This window comes from Ornithodoros turicata, chromosome 6 (assembly GCF_037126465.1).
Source record: "Ornithodoros turicata isolate Travis chromosome 6, ASM3712646v1, whole genome shotgun sequence".
Taxonomy (NCBI): Eukaryota; Metazoa; Arthropoda; class Arachnida; order Ixodida; family Argasidae; genus Ornithodoros; species Ornithodoros turicata.
This window is the reverse complement of record NC_088206.1, coordinates 32,312,416-32,326,674: the sequence shown is the minus strand read 5'-3', so window position 1 is coordinate 32,326,674 and position 14,259 is coordinate 32,312,416. Positions and strand designations below refer to the sequence as shown.

The following is a 14,259-nucleotide window of genomic DNA, read 5'->3' as shown; positions in this document are numbered from 1 at the left end:
AAACTGTTGCGTCGTTGGGTGCACAAGTACGTATGAGAAAGCAGGGTGTAGAAAAATTAGTACTTGTTTGTGTGGACAGAAAAATGGTCCCGCAGGCTCCTGCGCGCCCAAAAATACAGGGGCGTGGTTAGGGATAACCGATGAAACACATCACAGTTGACCGAGTGTTACCTGTTACCATTAGCTCTCCCCATTTGTTGAAAAAGGAGACATAGGTCTTTCTTTTCCATGTGTTAATAGATAATAATATCTGCACAACATTCACTAAGTAACATAAAAGCGACATCATTTGTTGGTCAGGCACGAGTTTTGAGTTTAAGAAGAGTTTAAGAAAGCTTGAATGTAAAAAAAGAGGAGGCACCAGTTTTGCAGTTGTTATACAGTTCTCCCCTACATCATTTCCCTGTCAATGTTTATGGATAATAAAAGCTCTCGCCCTCTCATTCATTGCCTTTACAACTCCGCTTCTGCTGAAGATACGGTTCATCGACATATAAAGTATGACAACCGTAAAACCTGTCTGACCAGCAATAGGAATTCACTAGCATCCAGGTTGAATTGGGAACTACATCCAAATAGAGTCACTAAATATTTTTGTGACTCTAGTTGAACGAACCCCACGTACAGCGAGCGTGAGGTCGGAGCCAGGAGAAGGTAACGTGCCTTTTTGCTTACTCCTCTGTAATCCGTCCTGTTATAAAAGAACGCGGGTACCATTTTCCCGGCATATCTGCAAGAAATCGGGTTGTCTGTACTCCACTGAATAAAAGAGAGAGAGAGTAACAGAAGGAACTGACAGAATGCGCTCAATACAACTGGTGCAGCGAATGTAATTGCTTTTATGTACCTCACTAGATGGTGTGCAGCTTTTATAGTTCATTAACATCAATGTTAATTTAGAAAGCCTATGTCTCCCAATTTGAACAAACCAGGAGGGCAGATGATCGCACTTGGTCCACTAGGATCTGGTTAATCGGCTCTCCACATCGACTGCTCTATTTTTGGGCGCCTGGAACCCTGCGGGACCATTATTTCCGCCCACGCAACCAGGGACCATCTTTTTTCGGGACCCGAGAGTGCCCCACCTGGTACAAAGCCCCACAGTTTACTGCCAAATCCACATGATGTGGACACGAGAACAAGATGGGTATCGACCGTCAAACGTACGTGTAACAAAATAAGCTACTCTGTCGATTCTATCTGTCTTCTTTTATGCCAATGATCCTAATTAGTTGCCATATTAAGACCGTATATCGTTTGTGTTGTGTTGAGTGATGTTATGATGCGTGCTCTCAATCCAGACACAAACTTCCAACTAGCTTGGACCTTGTCGCTTTGTCCGACTCAGCTAACGAGACTTCTGCATCCCTTTGCTGTAGGTGCAACCTTTGCAACGTTGCTGTAAAAAGGGTAAAAGAAAACACACGCAAGTGCGGGGCGCACGAAGAAAAGCTAGAAGAATTTCAATAACACTGACATGCCTTAATGACCCCGAAAGTAGTCGTTCAGAGTTTAAAGCAATTGAATTCCGCAAAGTTACACAGCTTATTCACACGTTTTTGATTTTCATGAAGCCTGCCACATACACTCTTGACCGGTTTTGATATCGGACGGCTCACACAAAACTTCACTTTCACTTTCCCACCACTACGTGGCTGCGCAAAGCGCCACGTTTAGTCTGTGCACGAGGCGTATTGGGAGAACTTTTGGGAGACTTTTCTAAATTTAGACGTCCATTAGACATTTACTATCCCACATTCTGAACTTTTTTATGTGCCTATAAGCTCCCCTAATCATGGATATTGCTCAATACAGGTCGCCTACCAATACATGAACCCATAAACATATACCCCCTCAAGAGGACGAAAATGAGAAGACGCAAAATTTTTCATATTCGGAATTAAACGGGCGATGTGGTCCAGTTCAGATAGTCTTGTCATTTCGTAACATACTGCTACAGCTATTGAAAACTTTAAGTGTCAAGCATCCAAACACAGCACAAATTTGCATTTATCCTCTTTATATTATACCAAAAAGGAATTCAAAATTGAAAAACTAGAAATTGTAACAAGTAAATAACATACAGAGAGCTGTCCAAAGATGCAAGTCCTGCGCCACAATGCACATTATACAACCACATACATTCATCATTGAATGAAAGGAAAACAGATCTACATTTAAGATAAATAATGTTAATTTGCTAATGTTTCATCAGAAATGTCAACATTGCACTTTGAAATAAATAGTGTACAGTAGCCATATGTAAATATAAAATCTCACAAAATAATGAACGGACTTAACTATTCTGTACAACCTACTCACATGAAGCTGCTTAGCATAGCCAAGACACAAATACCTCACATCAGGACATGAGAAGCTCATGACCAAGAAGAAAGACTGGAAACTTTGGGAGATGGTGAGGCATATTTAAAAACCTACAATGCATCAAGGAACAGGACAGGATGAGTTTGTCATGCAGACCAGGTAACATTCACCTGTGTAATTGCTCTGGCTGGACCTTTTGTTAACCACACTCTCTCACTGCAGGCAACAATGACTTTTGTGGCTCTTATGAGCCACTGTAAGGTGAAAATACACCCAACAAAGGGGAAGTGATGGAAGCATAGAGCATAACACGGCCAAAGAGGAAGTGAATCAGTCATACACTGTTCCTTCTTACAGTTGGTGTCTAGACAAGACATTCACTCCATAATAACCCTTTACGTTTAATCTCAGGTTTAGCATATATGTTCACCTTGTTTAAAAATTGCCGCTTGTCACAGCCCTCAATTTGAAATCACAAGGAATAAAGGTAGAGCTTGTGCCACAAATGTGAGGAAGGCTGTTTCAGTGAGTCTTTATGTGAGCATTTTGATCTGGCAACTGTACAATTTAGTCGCATGCACATTACCGTTGGCATTACTATGTTGAACCGTACAGTGCTCTTAGATGTCATACATTCCTGTATCGCAAAACGTCATAGAATACATAATTGGTGCCAGACTTCCTGCGCTATATTGCTATTCCCAGTTATTTTCTCCCACAATGTGTGTTTAATATACCAGAAGAGCTACAATTATACAGAACTGCTTAATTTCTGTAGGTGGTGGTTTTAGCACGACAAATAAAAACAAGCCCGTACTCTACAGTATTTCTTCTTTTTAAATTCACTGACAGATTTTATATTAAAAAAACTATGACAGCAGCATACATGTAGTTTTTGCAGCGTTGCAGCCAAGTTGCAGCCAAGTTGTACGGCCAGGGGGGCATCCTTTCGAAGAGTGTATGTACCAAGACGACTAATTTCAGAGGTGTTTCAGGATTTGCATTTTAGGATTCTTTAAAAATGGAATGGCTTTCAACAAAAATGCCCAGAATCCCCTAATTGAAGAGTTAAGTTATGAATTTGAGGTAGTCATCTTGTACGAGGGTATGGATGTAAACAGCAAGATAGAAACACTACTCACAGAGGATGAGTTCGAAGATGAATACACCAGACAAATAGATTATCAGAACTGAATTGGCACCATAACGTTCAAGACAAAGGAGTTCTTGTCGGCAATGAGGAATGCTCCGTCAACGATTGCCGGAACACCCAACGCCACTACCGATGGAATAATTCTGCAATGTCCGAAAGCTCCTCAATCTAACCAAACCTCACAGACACAGGATCATGTGGCAGTACGACTTCCTAAATTGGACCTCATGAAATTTGACAGAAAAAGACAGTGCAGGGCCAGTGCGACGTAGAAACGACGAGGAAAAGTGTACGAGCAGAGGAGCAACGTACTGTCATTCGTTTCCTGCACAGTGAAGGGCTGAAACCCATTGAAATTCACCGATGAATGAGTATTCAGTACGGTACTGCATGTTTGTCACTGTCACAAGTCTATGAGTGGACGAGAAAGCTCCAAGATGGAGCATTCAGTAACCGGTTCGCCATAACTAGGTCAGGCATGCCGAGTGGAGAGAACACATTGCGCAGCAGCTGAGACTATCGCGAAGGAAAATCGCCGCATAAAAGTGGATGAAATAGGCACACGTCTTGGTATGAGCCATTGGTCAGCAGAGGTGAGCATTCCTCACGAGGGCAAATGAGGGTGAGGGTGCCCTCACCCTAAACATTTCTAAAAGAAAAATTGAGGTGAGGTGAGGTGAGGAAAAATTCTCAAAAGAGATTGAGGTGATGTGAGGAAAATGTTTCGAGAGGGAGGTTGAGGTGAGGTGAGGAAAATTTTTTGACAAGCACGTTGAGGTGAGGTGAGGTGAGTGAGGAAAAAATTCCAAAATTGAGATTGAGGTGAGGTGATAAAACTTTTTTGAGAGGGATATTGAGGACATGTGGAGCGGCTATTTTCAATTGCACGATCTCTTAAAAGGGCACCGAGAGCCAGCTTCTTTTATTACCAATGTAGCAGAAATTTTTTTGTACTGTGAGCATAGGCTCTCTACACCAAAATGTGTTCGCTGTAAGCGCGTTAGTTTCAGACTTTCAGTTGAGTCAGATACATGATACACGTGTTAGATACACGCACAAGTGAATATAGCTTATGTGTGCTTTATGTATTGAGCTTAGATTTCAATACAATCAAACCAGTCATTTGAGTCCCATACATCATGTGAGACACATGAACAAGTCATTATAGTTCCGTATGCTTTGAGTGTTTAGATTTCAACAAAGCCAAACTAGTCAGTCTGTAAGCAGATGTCTTTCACGTATTATTTGGAACGATATAGTACATGACAACCAATGACCTTGTCAGAGACTGATGTATGAAATGGAAGCAAAAACACGGGTTTTAAGTGCAGTAAGCGCAAATAATGGCATATATTCCATATTGCCACAAGTTGAAATATTGAGCTTTTAGTACGGCAATGAAGTTAGGTGAAAAGGCACAAGATGTCTGTGTCTACATAAAGTAATTTAATTAGTGAGTCAACACATAAGTCACTATAGTAATCTGTATAGCACGTGTACCTGATTGCTTTAAAACAAGGGTCTTGAAGAAAAGGTCCCCGAATTCCGGCTACAAATGAATACGTCTGCTATTTAAATAATATTGATTGATAATATAAAGTCATAACAGACAAAAATGCAAAATGTACAAGTAATTCGAAGTATAGCTGCATACCATCCCGAAAACAACTTCCGCATCTCCATTATCATTCTCGCTTGAGCGATACTCTATAAAAGCCATTCCTGCCTTGCCAGCATGAAAAACAAACTCAAAATTCAATGTTGTTCCAGCCTGTTTCCAGCCAGAACAACAGTTCTCTCATGTTCAAAATTGCTCGCTTTGTGCAACTTCTCTACCCATGCACCCTACGTCCAATTTTTACTGATCGTACATGTAGTGGACACTTGTTTCAAGAAGGGCGAACCAACCAAGGTAATGAATCTTAGTTGTGGGTACTTGTAACTTGTTGTCAGGAATCAACCAATGAAGCAGTAAAAAGCCAACTACAACGTATACACCTACCCGCTCCTAATAGTTTTTTTATTCTGTGTTAGCGCCGCGAAGCAACTGTGGCTATGAGCGACGCCACTCCTAATCGAAAGAGCAATTGCGAAGTGAAAACGTTTTACAGAAACAGGTTAAGGTAGGCTCGACGAGGCAAAAATTATAACAAGTGAATATAATTTAGAAAGAAGGTTGAGGTGAGGTGAGGTGAGGAAGATACTTCAGAAAGGGTGAGGTGAGGAAAATTTTTCAGAAAAAAATGAGGTGAGGTGAGGAAAAGTGTTCTGAAAAATCTTGAGGTGAGGAATATTTTTCAGAAACAAACTGAGGTGAGGGGAGGAAAATAATTTTAAAAGGGAAGTTGAGGTGAGGTGAGGAATGAAGTTCCCCAAAAAATGAGGTGAGGTGAGGAAAAACATCTGTGACAGAAACTGAGGTGAGGGCAAAGATCGTGAGGGTATTTGCCCACCTCTGTTGGTCAGCACACCACATAGTCTACGATCTCCTTCAGCTCCACAGAGTGTCCGCAAGGTAGATGCCTTGCCAACTGACAGCAGAAACGGCGTGTGGATGCCTGTCAAGCGCTATTACAACACTTCAAGGCAGAAGGCGAGGGCTCTCTGGGAAGAATCGTAACAGAAGATGAAACCTGGGTGCACTAACACTAGCCAGAAACAAAGAGAGCGAGCAAAGAATGGTGGCATATCACGTCACTGAACCCGAAAATATTCCACACTAAACCATCAGCGGGGAAGGTAATGCCTACTCTCTTTTTGGGATGCAAATGGTGTGATTTTGTGGCACTACACCATGAGATGGCACCAGTGTGACCAGTGCAACATACACAGATCTTCCACCTTCACCCTTCCATCAAGTCCAAACAGCATGGACTGCTGAGATGGACGTTCTGTTGCAGCACGACAATGCTCTTCTTCATACCAAGTGTTCAACTGTCTCAAAAATTCAAAAGCTGCACTTGGAATGTCTGCCACTCCTGCCATATTCCCCAACCATGCCCCGTGTGACTACCACATCATTGGACTGCTCAAAGTAGCAATGGAAGGCAAGTGTTTCATTTGCCGACGACGAAGTGCACGATTGGTTGCGCACACAGCCTTTCTTTCTTTTTCTAAAAGCATCGCAGCACTTCCAAAGCGCTGGAAGACCTATATTGAACACCATGGAGACAACATAGAAAAATTATGTCTTTGTATACCTTGTTTGTTGAATATTATCAGGGGAAAAAAAATATGACTTTCATTTGACTCGCCTTCGTAGTTACATACTCTCTTTCGAGAGGATACCCACCTGGCTGTATAACTGAAATGAAAAAAAAAAAAAACGACATCTATGCTGCTCTCATAGCTTCTGTATATAAAAAGCCCTATATAATGCCATCTCTCCAAGTGTCCCATGCTCAAGGGAATGTAACACGCTAAATGCGTAACACAAAAGTAGTTATTTGTTTACTGCTTTCTCTGACAACGTGCTGCTGGAATGCACCAGAAACATAACTCCCCTAACACAATATGACAGCAGTACACTTTGCTAAGAAACAAAACTGCTTACTGAGCTACATGCCACATTAATGAACGTTTTCACTGTATGCAGAAGAAACAAATGCACATTAGTGCATGGCTTCGTTGGCCAAATACATATCTCATAAAAATAGACTATGGCCGTTGCACGCAGTAAGCTGGCAAAAATTCAGTCATCTCAGTAATCTACAAAGACGTTCACTCAAATGTACAGTAGCCAATGCCAATTTGATGGCAGTAAAACAAAACATCAAATACAACCAAACAAGAAGATATCACATTGAAAAAAAGAAAGAAAAAAAAACATACAACGAATGATATAGACAGTGGTATCAGCTTAGCAGGATGGACTACTACTATAAGGGTTAAAAAGTTAGGCACTATTATTAAACTTACAGGCAATTGAGAATTATGGCAGCGGATGGGTTAAGAAGGTGTACACCCTTGTTCCTCCTGTTACGACCCTCCTGCATGTTATTTATATGCTGCTTATTATTATTACCTGGCTGTACTGGTATAACCTGCAGGAACCTCGTTACTTTGCAAATACACAAAAAGTAGTGAAAAAGAATTGTGCTGTCGATTGCATTTGAGCACTTACCATACAATTCAATAACTTCTTTTTTTTACCAAGGTTGATATTAAATCAGATCAGTGCCTTAGAGGGCAGGTGGTGTATAACTCCACTCAACAAACAATACTATCAAGTTGTAGGTTCAATTCCACAAGCACAAAAAATGGCTTCCAACCTTGAACTTATACTCAGGACATATTTTATAATACATAGTACATAATATAACACATGTATCAAATATAACATAGCAACATATTTTATGAAACATTGTGTATGACAATGGAGAACACAAGGTAGCCTAGGAGATAGCACATACTATGTTGCATCCCTGACAGTGGGTGACCACAGTTATGCATGTTGCTCGATAACACAGAACATAACTGTTATCATATCACACATTACATGCCATAAATTGTGCATCATAAATGTGGCTGGAGCTTTCAATGTATCGACAAGGTCAAGAGCGAGCTCCATGGCTACAAGCGTCTGCTTTGGGGCTCCTTTACGACATCAATGTGCGTTTCCCAACTTTTGCCCAGACACACACCTCTACATACTATTGTAGTGTCAGAGTTCGGTACATGACACCCCGGGCCCTCTGTCGATTGCAATTGAGAACATACTAAATACAATGTATACATTGCTTATGCACTTAAAGCAGTCATTGATGAAGCAAATATCTATATCACGGTGGCCTTAATTGCCATCCCATCATAACCCACATCTATCCATCCAGCATGTCAACCGTAACGACAACTTCTGTACTGGACATTGGACAAACCACATTGCTGAACATTTGAAATAAATCAGAGCAGCACACATACATGAGCCCTGCCTTGGTGCACATGCAAACTTATGCACGTGAGCTGCACTGTTGTAGCTGCACAAAATACCTCAACCTTGCAAGCACTGTTTCTTGTGTCTCTGCTTGTAGAGATAGGTGTGCACCACAAACTGGACAAGTTTTATTCAAGGTGCACATATCTCAAGCTCACTGTATAACGAAAGGTACAAAATAATCAATTTCAAAACACACTAGTGCTATGTAGCATTTTGCCACTAGTGCTGTCTAAAAACCAATAGGTTTGAATTTTTTAGTGTAGAACATAGGTAGAACAGTAGATGAGAGAGCTCATACTTTGGCTCTTTGTGTATGATATGGCTTTTGCAGCTGGCTAATCTTTTTCTGGCCTGTTTTTGCTGCGCTTAGGACTTCTATTGATCATGCACACTATACATACAAGTCACATGTCATAGTTCATGGCCAGTGATTACTAAGGAATCACCAGTCAAACTCAAGACTCAGATCAGGAGATTGAGTGCAAAAGGAGGTTAAAAATTTCTAAATTTCTAAATATGAATAGAGGAAGACTGCACACCAAAACATAAAACAAGGAGACATCTCCAAAGCACTGCTCTATTTGTAGTAAAAGCTCCGAAGGTGTGAAAATTCAGAGTGACAGAACACTTGCAGTGCACAGGTGTACAGACATCTCACCAGTAGCAGACTAACTAGAGAGAAATATAACCAGCCTCCTCCCCGTCTCTGCAGCGTAGTGGCGCCAAAGACGTGAAGCGCCCTCTGCGAGCATGTGATTCTTTTTATGCATGTGGTGCAGTATTTATCGTGTATCGCCTGCTGCGAAAAGGGATCCGTTAATGGAGGGGGGGTGGGTGCAAACAGGTCTCACACCAGATGACGCATACCCTAGTGACCCCATTGAGTGCAATCCTATTAATCTGAACCTGAAGGGGACCAAGGATTTGTTCGAATAAAGCAGAGTTCAAACTAAAGGGAGCCATTCTGAATGAGGGCTTGATGCGTTGGGAGCGCATACCGTAGCATGACCCCCGTTAATCCGACATGCTCACTTTATCACCGGTTTTCTTGGGAACTGTTTCATCGCCATGTAAATCCACCCCGTTAATATGACAATTCACTTATCCGATAATGATCGAGATTTGTGTCATGAGTAGAGTCAAACACATGTATGTCCTCTCATTATTATGACTGTGGCACTTGACCCTCAGACTACCCCGAAGGAGAGGCTACCACGTATTTCAGACAGAGGGCGACATGTGTTACAGTAGGCTGACAAGGTTGGAATGACTCCTGAACTTGGGATATTAACACAGACACGATAAATAAAAGACGAAAAACTCTGAATCCTCAGACCATAACAACATCTGAAAAACATCCTCTAAATATGCAAAATATAAACTCCGAATACCCGGAACCCTACCTACCTATAAGCAGGGATCGGAACCGTTATTTTTTCTGGTTCCGTTCAAGTTCAGCTCTGCAGCAGTGCAAAATATCATTTCGAACCGGTTCAGAAAAGTTAATTTGGAGCAGATCACCATGAGAAAAAGCAAGCACATCCCTACGATTCTCAAATAATACAAATCTACTTTTGTTAGTGCTGTTGTCGACACAGCAGTGGTTCAATGCAATGCTGCATGTTACAGATCTGCATTTCAGGTCCAACGTTATGGTAGCATACTGTATGTTCAGTTATCGTATACACCCTGTTACATCCTGCTGAGGGACTGAACGTATTTTCACACCGTAAAATAAAAACTTCGGGTTGCTGGCTGACAAAAATCGCATACAAGAAGCCTACAACTGCCAAAAGCAAGAAGAAAAATAAAACACAAACAATGACGCTTCTTGTCCTTTCGGACCACATATATTCGTATATTAAATTGTGCCATCTAACATTAAATTGCACGCTTAGTGTTGGCTCAGGCCCGTTGGAAAAACGAGCAGTCAGACACTACCTTTTCTCCTTTAGCAAAAAATTTCAGTTGCCATAGCACGATCTCCAACACAATTGTGTTTCGAATGTCATTTCAACTTACATTTGGTGTCCGAAGTACCCGATGAATGATCGGTGTTACTTCGGCTGGTGAAATCAAGCACTGCCGGATCTCAAAACTAACACAACTGAATGAACGGAATAGCTGCGAGGAGGAAATACCAAATACCTTGTGCATTTGGGTTGAAATTTTGTTTTGTTCAGTTTCGGTTTCGTATTTGTTTGACAATGCGGCTCAATCTGCTGTGTAAATCGCAGTTCCAATCTCTCACAGCGTACATTATGTCTGAACTGTTTCGCGAATCGGTTCTGATCTCTACTTATAAGTTATGAGTAAAATTCACATTTAAAAAATAAAGGTGTCCCTGACGGGCATGCAGCACGTCAGCCGTCGCGCAGCCGATGCTTCGGAGCCAACGCTTAGTCTGGAGCATATGTTAGAATTACTGGGCACTTTGCCCCGTTGAAATACACGCAGCTTTGCCGGGACCCGACCATCAGTTCCGACTGTAATAACCATGAAGACCGGCTACAAATTGCATGCCATGAGCCCTTAGTCTATCTCACTGCATCCAACCACTTCCCCTTGTTGAAGCAATGGAATCATGACCTGGGGCAGCAGGGACTCTTCTGCTATCGCCAGTCAATCCCATAGTGAAAAAGGTTAGCAGACATAAACAGTACTTCTAACCAGCTTTTCTACTCTTCCTGTCTGGGCATTTCAAACATTCACGTTGATAACTAGGTGGTAATTTACGCAACTTCCCTTCTTACTCTTTCGTACATCAGTCCCTTCAACAAAAAATATTTCATGGCTGGCAGTGCCAGACGTTTAAGCAATGCTTCATGCCACAAGGAATCTTCAAAGATGTTGGCAGAAAGTAGAGCGGGTGCTCATACAGATAAACATATCATCCAACAATCCTTTTCAATTCGTTTCAGGAAGATTTCACACCGGTATGTATGTTCTGTTCTGTAGAGACTAAAAGTTGATTGGGTCCACATGAAAAACCCTGTACAAAATGGTCCTTTGAAACAAAGCAATGCTGTGCATGTGTGACATCAACATGCTTGATGCAATATATTAAAAACAGCTTACAACAAAATGGAAGATTGGAATCATGATCCTACACTTAAAACAAAATAGTGTGCAACTGTATGTACATATTCACAGTCACATGTATATGTACATGTATAACTTGTAAATATACTTGCTGAGGGACAGTCTTCAGAGTTCATCGTAGTAGACAGGTCATTTTAGAAAAACGTGGTCCCTGCCATGCATCCAATCCATCCATCCATTTCATCATGCCTTTCCAGTTGTGCTTCATCTGTAACAATGCAAATTAATTGGTTTTGGATTATAGCGCAATAGTACATGTAGATCATCATACAAGTGAACGTAAACAGAGGAATGTAGTCAATGCCTATGCCTAGTGAGGCCAAAATCTCCATTTTATTTTTTCCTTAAAACCAACCAACCAACCAACCAACACAGCAGGTTCTTAGGGATGAAATGTGCAACTTTAGTTCCGCGAATATTGAGATTTTCCAATACGAGTCTGATATGAATATCTGCAAAATTGCCCTTTGAATATCGAATCGACTGTCATGCCATAAGATAAAGGCTTCTAATGGCAACAATTAAGACCAAAGAAACTAGCACGGTCAGAGTTGCATGTTGCTGAACCTTAGAAAAGTATCCCAGGACACGCACTTGGAAAGGGCTAATAATGAGCATGCATTAATGTATTTCCTTAACACAACACATACAAGCTTATCTGTACATGTACAGTCAAATTATGTTTACAATGAAACGATATGGTACTCTCATGAGGCAAACGGAAAAACCATAAAAACAACTTGCACTTGGAAAATCTTTTGTGGACTCTGAACACCTGTGTTGGCATTGTAAGTGCTGGTGAAGTGGACAGACAGAATGGAAGTGACACTTTCAGAACATGGGATGGTTTACTGATGAGCACATCTCAGCTCATAGGCTATCAAGAAGGAAATTGAAGGTAGCAAGTGCTCTCTTCTTGCCGTGGCAATGCCTTCTGCATTTGTCGTGTAAGTGAGAAACAGTATAGTTTCACTGTGCTCTCACACGAGACCATCGTTTCTGACAGTAATGCGCATTTACAATGCTAATTCATTAACGTTGTAGAACCATGATCCTCGACGATGGCCTATGGCTGCGTTTATCTCGTGCGATCATTTCCGTGACGTTTGTGTTCAATGCTTCCTCCATTTCATCTAAAGCCATGTGCGTCTTGCTATCATCTGTAAAAAGAGTTTGTGCAGTTCGAAATGATTCTGCAGCGTTATCATCATCCTATAGTTGGTATTTTTAACCTGCCGTCGCACAACTCCAGGATTAGAGAAAATGTCAAAATACAGACACATCTTACTTCTCGCTTATTGCTGTCATTGCACATCCATGATTCGATTATACTGCTGATGACTGATCCAGCTTCAAAGTATATCAACTAAAAATGTCACTACCATACCTGCCAACCTTACAAACTTTGGAAAATTAGGAAGACTGCCCGCAGCATGAAAGGGGGGGTGGGGCATTAATTTTGTGCACTAGAAATAGCATTGCTCACGTGCCTATTGTGATGCCTCTACATCATCAGTAGCCACTACCAGTTGGAGCTGCAACACACTATTGTTGCTACAGTCAATCGCAATTGCGAAGACAGTCTCAGGCTATCCATCATTGCATTTTAAGCGGCCACACTCATTCCACCAGTGATGACAGTGGTCTTCGTCCGTCCACACCTGTGGCACTTTGCTTCCTCACATTTTGGGAACATCTTCCGGAACAGCGGTCACACGTGGTCGCTTATGCTCCGCGGCTGGTTGTGCTCAACCAGAAAACCCGCGAAAAGGCACTTGGCGCATATGAGGAAATCGTGCAGGTATTTCTTCTGTTTGGAGAGTGCCATCGGAGGAGACAAAACTATCGTACGAGACTGGACTGACGATAGGACGATGGCACGTCTTCTCGAGAACCATGGACACAACGAAACACGTGATCTGCCTTGACCTCCTGCCATAGGTAGTCGTGCCGCGAAACACGTGTCACAGGCTGTCCAATTCTTCAGGAATCCTTCAGGCGCAGTTTTTAGAAGAAAATGAGAGAGTAAAAGCCCAAAGACCCAATTTTGCGAGAGATTAGAGCACGCATCCGTACCATCGGGAGACTGAACGAAATTCGAGAGTCCTCCGAATAATCCTGTAGAGTTGGCAGGCATGTACTACCACAAATATAACCTAAAAAAATTTAACTAACTAAATAATGCGTTCAAGATACTGGTTTTGGCTGTGCATGCAGTGGCAACAGTGAACCGCAGTGTTCAGCTCAGCACCAACAAAATTTCAAAATTTAATCAGTATTTAACCGAGCTGAAGTTCTCACACGGATGTTCAGAGTTTGTTGGCAATAGACGAGTTCAGAAAATCCCAGAGTGCTTGGCGCCGCTCTGAACTGTGGGAGTTTACTAATACGAAAGGAACAGGTGGCCTCCAAACTGTTCCGATTTCTCCCCTACCGGTCCATTGTACGCGACGTGTCAAGGTCAGCGAAAGCGAAATGTGAAGGATTATTCTTAGCTCCCCCGCTCAGCAAGCGTCCAGGATGCAATGCGTGAGCAAAGAGCACTGGGATTTTCTGAACTCGTCTATTAACTGAAGCTGTGAGTGTGTTGGAGACCAGACAATGCATGAAGTGTTCCGCAGTTTCACACTGTACTACGAGGGGTGTTCAAGTCAAACCGGGACTTCCTGTCTCCTGAGTGTACAAATGGCTTGCACTACTTCTTTTTCGTTATTTTCACACGCCACAGGCCTCCGCGTTCACT

At 41.9% G+C, this 14,259-nt stretch overlaps 1 protein-coding gene across 3 annotated transcripts in view; it reads right to left on the bottom strand.

The window, feature by feature from the left end:
• Window positions 1-2,000: 2,000 nt before the first annotated feature.
• The window catches only part of LOC135396513 (F-box only protein 32-like), a 37,640-nt gene continuing 25,381 nt past the window's right edge, over window positions 2,001-14,259 (bottom strand). For all 3 annotated transcript variants that reach the window (XM_064627526.1, XM_064627527.1, XM_064627528.1), the window contains exon 8: window positions 2,001-11,724. The gene's annotated coding sequence lies outside the window, so the exon portion shown is untranslated. The remainder of the gene's footprint in view (window positions 11,725-14,259) is intronic.